At 38.7% G+C, this 9,651-nt stretch overlaps 1 long non-coding RNA gene across 1 annotated transcript in view; it reads left to right on the forward strand.

Moving 5' to 3' along the window:
- The window catches only part of LOC106938153 (uncharacterized), a 10,840-nt gene extending 6,068 nt beyond the window's left edge, over nucleotides 1-4,772 (forward strand). The window contains exons 2-3 of the long non-coding RNA XR_001422550.1: nucleotides 4,385-4,394; nucleotides 4,700-4,772. This is a non-coding gene — a long non-coding RNA (uncharacterized LOC106938153). The remainder of the gene's footprint in view (nucleotides 1-4,384; nucleotides 4,395-4,699) is intronic.
- The last annotated feature ends 4,879 nt before the right edge of the window (nucleotides 4,773-9,651 follow it).

The following is a 9,651-nucleotide window of genomic DNA, read 5'->3' on the forward strand; positions in this document are numbered from 1 at the left end:
TCTGGCAGCACAGGAAGGAAATTGAGCCGCTGCACGTAAGCTCGGCGTGAACGAATCCATGGTTTGGTGTTGGATACAGAGGAGCTGCGTCCTTAATAAATCCAGCAGGTTTATTAAGGACACAGCTCTCCGCTGCGTTCTTGTGAAAACCGAGAGCGGCGAAGATACCAGTGGCTTATCGCCCGATGCGGCTTATGTATGTATGTTTCCAGTTGTTTTTTGGTTTTCAAGAAATTTGTCGGTGCGGCTTATAGTAAGGTGTGCTCTATTGTCCGGAAAATACAGCATGACATCACATGAGTCGCATGAGCAACAGCTGAACCTTGCCACTGGTGCAAACCACAAAGAAGACGACAACGGAAGTTGATGCATGTTTTTTAATGAGTTACCGCATAAACAAGCTTATTCACGTTTGATTTTAATTGTGTTTCTTATTTAATAGAAACACCGCAATTGTGAAGTTTTGTCTTTTCGACATTAGTGGCATATTGACAATGACAAAGTCTTGCGGACATTTGAAATGGAAACGAAGCTACTGATAACTAGTAATCATGTGTGGCTTTAAGATTTATAAAGGTTATGTGTTTTCAAATAAGCGTTTGAATCACAGTTTAATACACAATGGTAATGTAACTCCAAAAACTTAACATCACTTGATGTAAACAAAACATTTTTAAGTTCTGCATAGCTGTCTTTGTGATTTTAAAACCGTGTCTGATTCCCATATCCTCACATTAAATTCAACACAGGGAGTATCCAGATGCAGAGTTGCCAAACATAATATGCCTCTAATGTTTTGGAAGAGTTTAGATTTCCAGTGAACTTCCTTAACCCAGAGCTTAAAAACATCTCAGTCACACACCAACACACACCCTCACAGTTTCCACTAATTTGTCATGATAGATGTCATGTGGTTCTCATTGAATCTTGTGTAATGAAGTTACTTTGGGCCGCAGTAGAGTCATGTTGCATGTATCTTGTGAAAGTGTGTTGTGGGAAGAGTTGGGTGAGTGGCCGTTGAGCCAATAATACCCAGCGACCCGACAGACGATATCAGAATGGTATCTGCTCCTAAAATAATACCGCTGGAACTTTGCAGTTCCACATTTGGTTTTTATTTTGAGAAAATGTTGGGTTATGTCCAATAATAAAGACAAAACAAAAACAATCTGTTGGTTTTTGGTCAATACAGCTTTCATACTAGGTGTCTGGATACATGCAGAATAGTACAAAGTTACGCTTCTCTGTTAACAGTGCCTTGCAAATGTGCACCTCTTAAACCTTTTTATAATTTCTCACATTGCAGCCATATTGGTGGGATTTAATTTGACTTTATGTTTTTAACAAAAAAAATCTAAAACAAGTAGAGCACAACTGTATTCAGTCTCTTTTAAAAAGTGGAAGGACCCAAAACCTATAGACAGGGGGAGGTTCACCAACCAACCCAACAGTGACTCAACTTTTGATAATATTTTCTTGGGCCCTTGTTTTATGTCACACTTCGTTCAGTGGACTCGCTGCTACTGAGAAACATTTGCTTTCCGGAGGCGTAGACCCTGTTGAAGTTTTACATTTTGAACAAATGCTAATGCTTGGCTGTGACGTATGTAATGTACAAGTTCAACGCTATGTAGCTTACCAGATATTTCCTCCACTGTGAAGAAAGAAGTGCCTTTTAATGTTAATTTGATATTTGGAAGCGTTACCAACAAAGACTGAATGATTTCATTCACTTCCTCTACTGCCTTTGGTCAAACCTGAGGTACAGCACAATCAGCATTTGACAGGTTCCTAAAAAGAGTTCAGATGAAAATTCTTTAGAAATAATTATAATTTTAAAAAGCACAAAACTTGTAAGTTTTAATAAAGTGCTGTGTTCTTGAAAAACTAGTTTTCAAAAATGATTGTTTCTGGTCAATAAAAATGTTTGTGGATAAACCCAAACTTGCCTCAGTGTGAATGAGATCAAAGTCCAGCTGTAAAATTGAACTGATGTTCACAAATTCTCTTTATTTGATTGGATTTAGCTGGAGATGTTTAGCAGTGAAAACAGGCAAACGTTCCACTGCATAAATCTACACAATACAAAGAAACTGCAGTGGAAGAGAGTTGCTGCTGTGATTAGAGCAGAAGGTTGTTTCACAAAGTATATAGACTCGGGGGAGATGTATACAAATGTAGTGAACTTTTTTTCTGAAAGCATAAAAACTAATTGAAACAATGTATGTTTCTTCCACTTCACTGTTAAGTTCCAGTTTATGTTTTTTTATTATTCAAATAAAATCTCACTAAAATAGAAGTAACAAAGTCAGAAAAAGTTCAAGAGGTGTAGGTACCATTGTGAGGTTCTGTAAATCTGCGTTGTTGCCAAGAGCTGAAATGGCTGCAACACTTTTCCTTTTGATTTCCAGAGGACTTCAAAAGGTACCAACCACTTAAATGAGCAGTTTGGAATTTCCTGCTTTCACTCCTCTATTCACTTTAGAAAATCTCCAGAGATCCTGACCTAGCATCTGGGAGGCCTTCAATCTGGGGCAGCAGTGGCAAAGGGAGGAGGAATTGTGCTTTTTAATGTCTCAGCTGCAAAGTGTAGATGGTGAAAGACCAACAACCTCGTCAGTGCAGTGACGTGTGGTGAGGCAAAGCACTGACAACAGGATGCTGTATATCAATTTCAACCTTAGTTTATTCATGTAGTTGCTTTACAAAATATATATTTATGCTTTATTTAAGTAAAGCAACAAAAAAAAACTGAAATAATATTTTATATAATTTCAATTTTTTCTGGACTATCTCGTTTTTGGAGTAAAACTGAAAATTGTGCATAATCGTACCTTTATTTGTTTATGAAGTCCATCCAGCTATCCTTGTCCACCAACATGTGGTCAATTGCATATCTGACAGTCTGAAACTGCACACATTCATTGTGAAGAGCTAATTCACTTGATCAAAAAAGTCACCTAACTTCAACTCCTGCATGAAAAGCAAACATTTCTGATTTCACTCTATCAGGGGACACTAGGGCAGCTATAATAGCACAGATGTCCTATCATATTCATCCATCTGCCCCAAACATCCATGTGTTTTCTGTAATCTGCTGGCCCACAAGGTCTTGGACAATTCCCTGTGCCAGAGGAAACCTGCCTTCCAACAGATTCTTAACTATCTCTGAAGCCCAGCAGCACTGTCCGCTCCCCTCACATTGCTTCTTACCGCTGAAAGCTCTGATCTACTGTCAGCTCCCATCTTGCAGGTCAGGTGGAAGAAAAGAGGAAGACTGTTGAACCATGTTTCTCTCTCTTCCAGCAAAACATAAATACAGGGAAAGGTTAGAGAAGCCTGCTCTAAAATCTGTTCATACACCTAAATGTTTTAACTCTCGCCGTATCCTGACAAATCAGATGCTGATGCTCTTGTTCTCTTTCAGACACTAAAATGTTTTCAACCTGTGCTGGGAAATCATTCAATGCAGTGATTTTCTATCATTACATTTCTAATGCAAATTTAATTCATTAAAAAAACTGAGGGGTGCAACATGGGGTGTTTTCACAATTGATATTCTGGTAGTCGGTTTGACTGAGGACCAAAATTGCTACATTTGTTACATTTTCAGCTGCACTGTGTCAGACAAAACAAACCATTTGAAAAATGAGAAATGACAGGAAAACTAATGAAGAAGACACTGAGTGCAACTTCCTTCTTAACTAAATATGAACAATACCAGAATAGCATCAGATTTTACCAGTTGTAGGATTTCTCTCTTTGCCTTTGCTGTATTTGTCACAAAAAAAAAACTATTCAACAATGGGGTCAGCATGAGCCAATTCCCCAGCTAGCATCCAGATGTGCTTGTTTGTTTTGGTTTTATTAACCCACAATGCCCTGCACTTTATTCTAGTTTCTGGTTCTGGAGTGGTCTCTGGTCAGCTTGGTATTCACATATGCCTCCGAACTGCACCAGAGTTCACTTCAACCAAGCCAAAATCTAGTTTTTTGACAAACAACAGTTTGCTTTTTTGGTTCGCATCAGAGTTCAATTGTGCATTGAGACGTTCCCAAACGAATTGAGGGGAAGTGTCTGACCAAACTCTAGTTAGAGAATCTAGGCAAGCTAGAGGTAAACTAGCTAGAGTTTGAATAAAGCAGACAAAACCTTTCACTGTGGAACCAGATGTCTTGTGTTCTTTGTTTTCACTTTTCTGCTCTTTTCAATGGCAATAATAATAATAATAATAAATTTAATTTGTACCGCACTTTTCATTAGCAAAAATCTCAAAGTGCTACACAGTACAACTAAAATTAAGGATAAAATCAGCATCATAAAAATCATGTGGAGGCAGAATAGACTTGCTTAAATAGAAAAGTCTTTAAGCGTCTTTTAAAGTCAACCAGTGGTTGCGGAGCTCTCAAATGGTCCGGGAGAGAGTTCCAGAGACGGGGGCCTGCCACAGCGAATGCCCGATCTCCCATGGTCCTTAACCTGTTGGTCTCAGGTTGTCATTCACAATGTCACAGGGGTGTCAAACTCCAGTCCTCAAGGGCCGCTGTCCTGCAGTGTTGGAATGAAATGAGACCAGTGGAATGAAATGGCTTAATTACCTCCTCCCTGTGTAGATCGGTTCTCCTGAGCCTTGCTAATGACCTAATTATTCTTTTCAGGTGTGGTGCAGCAGAGGCACATCTAAAAGTTGCAGGACAGCGGCCCTTGAGGACTGGAGTTTGACACCCCTGTCACTAGAGGACCCAAATTTGGGTTAATCTGGAACAAGGAAGGTGGAGGAAGTTGCAGCCTTGTGATCGTAGAGATCTGGTGGATGAAAGTGGAATGACAAGGTCCTTCAGATAATCCGGTGAGGTTCAGTTTAAACACTGATGGGTAATGAGAGCGATTTTGTACTGAATTCTGTAGGTGACAGGAAGCCAATGAAGGTCATGCAGAATAGGTATAATATGGTCAGATTTACGGGCTCTCAATAGAATCCTGGCTGCGCTGTTTTGAATGTATTGAAGCTTCTGAAGATGTTTTCTATGGATTCCAACAAACAGAGTTGCAGTAGTCGAGCCTGGAGGAGATAAAGGCATGGACGAGAGACTCGGCATCAGAGAAAGAAAGATGGTCGAATTTTGGAGGTATTATGAAGATGAAAGAAACAAGTTTTAAACAGATACTTATTATGATTTTCAAATGTTAGATGAGAATCCATTCTTACTCCAAGATTTGTAACAGTGGTGGAAAGGGGGATGTCTTGTCCAGAGAAGGAAATAGTCGTCAAAGTTGAAGATTGAACCTTGGTGGGGTGTGCCAATCAATATGGCCTCAGTTTCGTTTAAATTCTGATTCATCCACGTCCTTATCTCTTCCAGGCAGGTAGTGAAGGCAGCGAGTGAAAATGGTGATGATGATGCTCCAGTTATAGGGATAACTACTTTAAAAATATCCAAACCTTTACATATACTTTAAGATGCTGAATGCCAAAACTTGGAAGACAGCAATAAAGGGTCAGCGAAATGAGACATATGTAGCCTAAGCGTTTTATTGTTAGATTTAAAATAAACTGAAAAAACAAACAAACATGACACCAATCATGAATGGCTATGACTGAACACATCATTCAGGATTCTGGGATTTCACATGCAGGCAAATTACAATGTGTCCAGTTATTTTTGAGCCCCAATAAATTGTATCAGCAGGCCAAAAGAATTGCTTCATGTCTCAGTTGTTTATTATAACAGCTAAGAGATCATTGCTAAATTACTGCCTCATTAGCCTTCACTTCTGAACCACACAACCGAACAGATACAATCTTTAAATGTACACGCCCCCTCAGATGATTCATTAGGCACAAGTTTCAGGGTCACACAAAGAGTCAGAGACGAGGAAAAGGAGAGTTGATGAGAATAATGAGACAGAGAAATCTGAAAGTGTGAAACAAAGAAGAGGGAAGACAGACAGCAAGGACTCTTCTCTCCAAGAGAAAGAGAAGCCACTAAGCCTAATGAAAGTTTTAGAGAAGAGACTTGGGAGGTTTACAAGCAGCTTTAAGTAGACTTCAGGGGGCTGTTAGAGATTTTAAAAGTGTGTTGTTTGATGGTTCAGTGGCGTTTCTCTGAGTGTGAAAGCCACTTTGGAGAATTACAAGCAACACACACTTGCAAAATCCAAGGACAGTAGCTTAATAGAGGACAGGTTCTTCTATATAATTGTTTTCAACACTTTCTGCTTCAGTGATGAACTCACAGCTCCAGGAAATATTTGTTCTTACACTTTAAGTGTTTGTCAGCATTCAAATAGGTTTCATTTTTGCTTCCTTCATGATAGTATACCAGAGTAAATGAATAAGGGGACCTTGTCCTGTTTCTGAATTGTGTCAGATCATCAAACAATATCAAACTATACGAACGCATGAATAGTATCTAAAGCAGTTTTTGAACTTAGCCATTGCTAGGTGGAATTTGTAAGACATTTCATTTCATCAAAGATATTGTCAGGGATTATTTAAAGTGCAGGCAACTTCTGATAAACATCATAGCGTAGCTTCCTTCATGGTTGGCCTGGCACATTACAAATGTCATGGCCAAGTGTTAGCAACTGGGTAAAATCACATCAGATCATTTAAAACTTAGAGTCTACACCTCGAGGAATGCTATTGTTTCTCAATATCTGAGGGTTCGTACTCAATGCACAAAGTGAAGCGTAGGACAAGAGGCTGGTTTTTACCAGGCTACATTTTCCTGCACCAGCTGCTATTCTTGCAGTTCAGACATTTGCCTTGTCCTTCAACTTTAGAGCATGTCTCCCAAAAAAATAAATAAAACCTCTGATCACATAACCATCACACAATGGAAAGCTAGATCAAGAGAAACTCACAGCAGATGTTGACTGTCATACATGCAGGTATTTTTGGGAGTTTTGTGGAACATATTTATTTTAAGATGGGTCAAGCAAATCCAGCTACCAAATATAACTCATCATGAGATAACGGCATAAATGGCTGCCAGCACTTGGAGTTTGAAAAAGAAAATACAGTGATCACAGCAAACAATCTCATCTTACATTTATAAACCATGTAAGATGGATTATAAAGCATACATATAATTTTAAAACTTTACATTTTAAAATTATTTATAAAGATTTTTCAGAGTAAAATAAAAACACTTCAAAATAAGACAGCAAAATAGTTTACTATAATATACTCACTGAGTCTCCCAAAGTCAAACAACGTCAGCTAATTACTACTATTTTCAAAAGCATTTTACTCAGAAAAAATGTTCTGGTTTATTTTTACGTTTACCACAGAGGTGCCAAGAAAGTTACTCAAGCTTTCTAAACCAACTGAAGTCCAAACGGTACATGTTCCAGTGTACAGGTAACTACTACAGCTTGTAAAATAGAAAATACAGGAAAAACACCTGTTACATGTTCAAAATGTAAAATTCCTTCCTTTCTGCCGAAAGGAAGGAATTTTACACAGATTTGTTTTTCAGTGTAGAGGACGGAGCTTGGAAAGTGGCTCAAGAGCAGTGAGATTGGTTAGAGCGCATATGTCCACATTAATGTAGTAACATAAAAATCCCAACACAGATTTTTATTAAATCTACATGGGAACACTTACTGAGCCTTCATAACACAATCATGCTTTCATCCAAAACTGCCTTTTGTCGCTTCAATTACATGTTCAGGGTCATTAGCTGTGTTTTCATTAATCATAAAATTGCGCATATTGGAAGTAATGAAATAAATTTGCTTAATGGAAACATTTAATCAAATGTTTTGCGCTAAATTGAGGTGGTTTTTCAGCTGTATCGAAATTAGTGTATTTCTCAAATTTGCAATAGAAACTCTTTTTGCATCATGAGTCGTGGTCAGCGATGTTCCTACTGGCAGAAAACATGACAGAAAGTGGTCAGAGGATGATGTTTTTTTATTACCCATCTTGTGAGCAAACTTCCATCCGTCCATCCATTATCTTCACACCCTAATGGATCACTAGGGGTGCTGGTGCCTATCTCCAGCGGTCAATGGGCAAGAGGCGGGGGTATATCCTGGACAGGTTGCCAGTCCATCGCAGGGCAACAGAGAGACAGGACAAACAACCATGGACACACACACTGTGGGAGGAAGCTGGAGAACATGGAGAGAAGCCACCTTGCACAGGGAGAACATGCAGACTACATGAATCAAGATCCCGGGCCGGGAATTGAACCCAGCTACTGCCTCGCTGTGTATTCAGCTCCATCCATCTCCACATAAACTATCTTTTGAAGTAAAACAGGAAGCAACTTTCCAGCCTAAGAGCAACAAACTTTGACAAAGCCACATCTCTTTTCAAATTCTAAGTACTCTTGACTTTATCCCTCTTATTCTATCGTGTTTTGTTTTGTTTTTTTTTCTGTTTTTGAAATGTCAAAGGCCGGACTCTAATACTGCTCAGACTACAAATGAATTCATTCGTGGATTTGTAGAAGCTGGTAAAGAAAGGTGCAAGCGGGGAACTGTGTGAGCGACAGATAATTAAGACCATTTCTTCTGGATCACAGGAAGCTATTAGTGTGGTTATCATAAGTGCTTGTGACTAAATCCCATTCTACTCTTCTCTAATTGGGGCAGATAGAGTCACTAAATGAACTGTGGCTGCATTACAAGTTCCCTGGGAGCTGGACAATTAGGCTTCTGTGAGAACACATACACACACACACACACACACACACACACACACACACACACACACACACAAATCACACAGCTTTTCCCAATTGGTAGAGTGACAGGTTGTATAGCACATATACTTCATGGAGCTGAAAGGCACAAATTGGTATTTAGCTACAGGTGAAAGAAAATTGCAGGTGCTAATAAGCGCATCCTCAGGTATTGTCTTATGCTCATGGGTAAAATGGCTCTAAGAACAAAACCTGAACTGAGCTCAGAGCTGGTTGGACACTGAGTTGCTCTTTCCAATATTTTATGAGGAAAGCTGATAAAGTTAGACAAAGAGCATTTATCATATGTTTTTAAATAATTTTTCTATTTTTATTTTTTAATATATTTAAAAAGTACAGTGCCTATTTAATCAAGTTTATTTATTAGCACATTTCAGCAACAAGGCTGACTAAAGTGTTTTACATCATAAAAACATAAAAAAATAGAAAAAACATAAAACAACTGTAAACATCATAGTTTGTCAAATGTCAATGCTGAAAATATAAGTGTAAATTTGATAAAATTAGCAAAAATGCAATTTTACATTTCTAGTTGGGTATAAGCAAGAAATATGACAAGTGAAATATCAACAGGACACAACAGGAACATAACATCCAACAACATTAAAGCTGAACTATGTAATTTTTATAAGAAAAAATAATATTTTCTACATATTTGCTAAAACTGTCACTATGTTGTCACAGTGTTTTACAATTTAAGCTCCTCTGTATTCTCCCAGTGCTAATGCACAGTTTGGTCAGAAAGAACCAATCTGAGCCAGGAGAAGGGCCTTGGCGCTGTCAATTATGCTAGTATACACCATCCTGAGACCATAGACGTGAATGACGTAGACGCCTCACTGAGCGCTGAGTCCTGCACTACGTCACCGCCATCTTGTATGTGGCAGCAGGGCGATCGGAGCTCCTTAAGCCTTGTTCTGTCTGGACTTGTTT

This window comes from Poecilia latipinna, unplaced genomic scaffold (assembly GCF_001443285.1).
Source record: "Poecilia latipinna isolate Pla-1442-1.1 unplaced genomic scaffold, P_latipinna-1.0 Scaffold2522, whole genome shotgun sequence".
Classification (NCBI taxonomy): domain Eukaryota; kingdom Metazoa; phylum Chordata; class Actinopteri; order Cyprinodontiformes; family Poeciliidae; genus Poecilia; species Poecilia latipinna.